Genomic DNA, 5,190 nt, shown 5'->3' with positions numbered 1-5,190 from the left:
GGGCAACATGTTGTCTGCATGGAACGAAAATGCATGGGTTAAATCAAGGAAAACAAATAAGTGCATGAGGTAATAAACAGCAAAGCAGATGGTATGTGCAGGAAAGGTAAACCAAAGTCTTGCGCATAACGCACAAGACGCCCAGAAACAGCTAAACAGAAGCAGTATCAAAGCAATAGTTTAATGTCCTAACCTATTCGAATTTCTAGCTGATCTTCATAGAATTCGAAGCATATCGAGGTGGTGGTAAGGAAAGTTATATTGGCGTCCGCCACTTTTTTCCAGAAGAGACAGAGGTCTCTGTCCAATGCTCCCATGCTGTCAGGACTTTTGGGCCTCCTGAAGCAGCTCTTGGACTCCTTCTTCCCCTTGTCCACCCAGTACAAGGGGAAGCCATCGAGAAGGGAGGCGTCCTTGTCGTTCGCACGCACTTGGACGAATTTCCCCTTCCAGTCCTTGTAAGATTGCTGGAAGATAGCAAAGATGGACCTCCCAGCAATCGCGTTCAAACTGACCCATAGGCGGTCTCCTGGGTGCTTGGCTTCGAAGAGGAATAAGAACACGTCCACCGATGCAGGCAACCCCAGGTGGTCGCACATCACTTGAAAAGCTCGAACAAACGCCCAGCTGTTGGGGTGGAGCTGGGCGGCAGCAATGTTGAGCTCGGTAAGAAGTTCCCTCTCGAATCGGGTGAAAGGGAACCTGAGCTTGACCTTCTTGAATAAAGTCGTATAGACAAAGCAGAAGGGCCCGTCGGCGCTTACTTTGTCATCAGCACAAACAGGCAGATCGGGGGGGCAAGGCAGCACCATCATCTTCTCGTCGTGCTCCTTGTGAAACGATTGATAGATCTCGTCCCCCTTTGTCAGCCGCAAAACTGCTCCCGCAGTGTTCACAGAGGATGTCTCCCTCAGAAGGGTCGAGTTGGCCCAGGGATACAAAGTTTTGAAGTCTGGCAGAGGAACGGGGGCTCCTCCAGCGATAGCTGGAGTCGCCTGGGCCAGGACAGGACGAGAAGACGCAGGCCTCTCAGCCTGCGAAGATGAAGCGCCACGAACTTGTGGTGGGTCGTGTGCTTGTGAAGGGAGATTTCGTGATGAAGGAGGAGGATTCGGGGTAATCTTTGTGCGAGTCATGGTAGCAGCTGCAAAGGAAGAAGAAAGGAAAAATGATCAGGGGGTTACAGAGGCTGACTCGATCATAGAAGGAAGGTGAAAAACGAACGAATGTAGGTTCATTGCGACGATTGACGAAGCCCTAAGTTACGCAGAAGGAGAAATGGAAAAACAACCCACAGCGTATGCACCAGGCAGTTACAGGATGATGCGAATCGGTTAAAATGCAAGGAAAACCAGCAGAAGAAGGAAAGTAGGTACCTTTTGATGATCAGGAAGACGATGAAGGTTGATGGTGATTCAGAATGCTGGAGAGCGCTGAGAGTTTTTCGCAGAAGGAAGTTAGAGCGTTCGTGAATGCGAGGGAAAGTGATGGAACAGTGTTGAGTTGAAATGGGTTTAAGGGTTTTTTTCGAAATGGGTTTAGGAAGCGCAAACGGCAACTGAAGAGAGCCGTTGATGAAGCCACGCGTCAAGCGATGAGTGAGGGGTTTGGTGGAGCGTCAGAGCAGCAGAAGGTACAACCGCTTGGAATTCCGCGTCAGTGCCACATAGACCGGTGTTGACGTGACTCTTTCAGTCTTTTCGCTAGACAAGTCTTCGCTTAAGACTGGGGGGCTTGTGTACCGCCCTGGTGGTCGGGAGTGATGACGTGGCACCCTGCTACAGTATAGGCGTGTTGGCAAGGCGCCAGGTTGGCAAGAGGGAAGGAAGTCGGGGGGCTCGTGTAGTCGCCAGTTGTTAAATTGGCATGTTCCGATCTCCATCTTACCAGAATCGGCGATCACCAGGTTAAAGATGAAGTTGCCAGATGTAAACCCAGGCGACCAAGCAGTTGGAGATCGCCGGAGAAAGCACATCGCCGAAGATGAAAGAGAAGCAAAGTATGAAGGCGGCCGGCGAGACCACAGGGAAGGTGTATGAGGACACCCTAACTCGCCAGTTCCAGTAGAGATCGCACTCCCAAGTTAGCTATGCACTGGGCAGTACCATGCATAAGTAACTTAGCCAAAATGAGAGTAGAAGCAGCGCCAAGTCAAGGAGGCTCCAGATGATGGCACGTGTATGACTGGATGCTAGCCACGTGTCCAGGTCTGTAACTGCCAGGAGAGAGAAAACAGCCAGGTATATAAGAGTTCTCAACAAACTTTCTGAGGTACGCACGTTCAGTTTACACTCTTTACGCTTGCGAGTGATATAGCTGACTGTGAGAGAGGATTTGCACGGTTCTTGTTCTCTTAGTATTTGGTGATACCGTCACTGACTTGAGCGTTGGGGTGCGATCGGCCGCAGTGGCGCCGCTCTGTTTCTTTGCAGGTTCTTGAGGTGGATCTCGAAGAGGAACGGAGGTTCGAAGCGGTGCGCACGTCGATCCTTTGACGAGGCAGTTTCCAGCGTTCCGGTCAACAGGCAGGATCATCAGGCGCCCACCGTTGGGCCGTGTAAAACTTGCTCCCATCAACAGCGTGAGTTCTTGAAAGTTTTCGAAGTTTTCTGCGTGGTTGTGTGCTGGTGCAACCATCGGTCGCTGTTTCTTTGAGTTTCGTTCGGTGAATTTGCGTTTTGTACCGTTCGTTTGGCTTTTCGATCGGTGGAGTGAGGTTTCCTGCTGCTTACGCGTAATCTGTTTGGTGAAAGTTCGAGTTCATTCGCTCGTTTGGTTGTCCGCGGGGAAGCGTTGGTTTCTAGTGAAGTTGTGGTTTTCTTCGAAGGTTTACGGTGTTATTGAGTTTTCTTGCGCAGTTTCGCGCTGTTTTCTCCGATTGATCGCTGTTTCGATCGTGGTTGAAGTGTTATTCGCTGCATTCCTGTGATTCGCTGAAGTTCATGAGAAAAATGAGAAGCAATCGTTCAAGCCCCGTGGCGCCTGTCGCTGCTGAAGGCGACGCCGCCATGACCATGGCGCAGATGGCAGAGATGATGCGCTCGTTGCAGGCAACTGTGGAAGCCTCACGCGTAGAGCAGGCGAGAATACATGAGGACCTGGTCGCCTCTCGCGCCAGGAACGAGGAGCTTAGCAAGGTGACGGAGGAGCTGCGTCAAGCTCTTCGGGAGCAGCAAGGACGCTCTTCTGCTGAAGAGGTGGCGCCGTCGACGCCACCTCGTGTTTTCCCAATGCCTTTTGTTCAGGCGATTACTGACACGCCTATTCCCACGAGCGTGGTTCCGGTTAAGGCTGTCTTTACCGGCGTGGAGGATCCAGAGGCTCATCTGACCAAGTTCCATACGCAGATGATGCTGTCGGGAGGGTCAGACGCCGTCTACTGCAAGATGTTCGTGAGTACGCTCTAGGGAACGACGATGGAGTGGTTTGTGAGCCTGCCTAACGGCCACATAACCAATTTTCAACAGTTCTCGAAGATTTTTGTCGAGCAGTACATCGTGAATAAGGCACCGCCCAGGGTGTCTTATGATCTGTTTGATATAAGGCAGTACCATGGGGAGTCCCTCAGAGATTACCTGAATCGCTTTGGAGCGCAGATGGTCAGATCGCCGGCCAAGGATGAAGAAATGCTGGTCTATGCCTTCAAGAAGGGCGTGCAGCCAGGACCATTCTGCGAAGCCTTGATCAGGGCTCACCCAGCGACGTTTGCTGAAGTCAGGCGACTTGCGGTGGCTCACATCGTCGACGAGAGTGAAGTCGCCGAGAAGAGAGGCAGCGTGGCTCCCGCCAGGCCACGCGCCCAGACCAGGATCCAGCCGCAGAGGGTGCTGGAAACAGCGGCGGCGGCCAGGAAGGACCAGAGGACTCGCCATCCTTACGACAGGAGGAACAAGGGAAGGAGCCAGGGGCGCCAGCAACCAGCACGCCGGGAATACAATCGCCCGCCTAAGCACAAGTTTGTCATGGGATTAGCAGATCTAATCGCCATTCCTAATATATCTGCTAGGTTGAAAGCGCCTGAGAAGGTGGGCGACAAGGTGCTGGGGTCAAAGCCGGATGCCTGGTGCGAGTTCCACCAATGTTTTGGCCACGCTTTGGACTCGTGTTTGTCTTTAGGATACCAGCTCGACGATCTGGTTAAGAGCGGGTTCCTAAATGACTATCTGCTGGACAGGAGGACGGGGGGAGCGTCGAGTTCCCAGCCAGCAGGTGGAGAAGCCCAGCAACACGAGATGCCTATCCACGGGGAGATCCACACCATTGCAGGGGGCTTCTCAGGTGGTGGATGCACCGCATCGCAGAGGAAGAAGTACGCGCGATCGGTGATGACAGTGGATATGTTTGAAGATCACTCGCCGGAAGTGGACATTACGTTCACCAAGCAGGATCTTCGGGACGTTGTGCCTCATGACAACGATCCCATAGTTATTTCGTTGGTTACAGCGGGAAGGAAGGTCCACAGAGTTCTGGTAGACCAAGGGAGCTCGGCAGACGTGATGTTCTGGCCGACTTTCACGCAGCTGGAGTTGCCCCTTGACCAGCTAAGGCCCTATGGAGGGTGTTTATATGGGTTCGCTGGTGACCAGGTGGAGGTTAGGGGGTACATTGAGCTGAGAACCACGTTTACAGATGAGGCTGGTTCGAGGACGGAGAAAATCAAGTACCTCATCGTAAACGCTCCTTCAGCGTATAACATCCTGTTGGGGAGGCCCACGCTTAACAGGATAGGCGCCATTCCGTCGACTCGGCACATGAAGGTAAAGTTGTCGTCCATGGAAGGGGTGGTGATCACGATCAAGTCTGATCAGAAAGAAGCGAAAAGGTGCTATGAGAATAGCCTGAAAAACAAAAGATCAGTGAGTTATGTAACAACCACCCCACCTCCCGGTGTGAAGCCCAGATCGACGGTAACAGAGGAGGCCGCCGGGAGAGATGTGGAGATGGTAGACGCTGAGCTAGGGGAGAGGAATGCTGGCCTGGAGGAGGAAGAGGCGCGGAATCGCCCCGAGGAAGCAAGGGAGCAGGGAATCGCCAGGGCGGTGATCGCCAGAGAATCCAGGCCTAAACCTGTCGAGCAGTGGCTCAAAAAGGAGATCGGAGGAAAAATCTTCAAGCTGGGAAGATCTCTGGAGGTCGAGCTCCAGGACCAGATCGCCAAGGTGATTGAGCGGCATCTGGACGCGTTTGCAT

Source organism: Phaseolus vulgaris, chromosome 11 (assembly GCF_051622355.1).
Source record: "Phaseolus vulgaris cultivar YP4 chromosome 11, ASM5162235v1, whole genome shotgun sequence".
Taxonomy (NCBI): Eukaryota; Viridiplantae; Streptophyta; class Magnoliopsida; order Fabales; family Fabaceae; genus Phaseolus; species Phaseolus vulgaris.
This window is presented reverse-complemented; position numbering follows the sequence as displayed.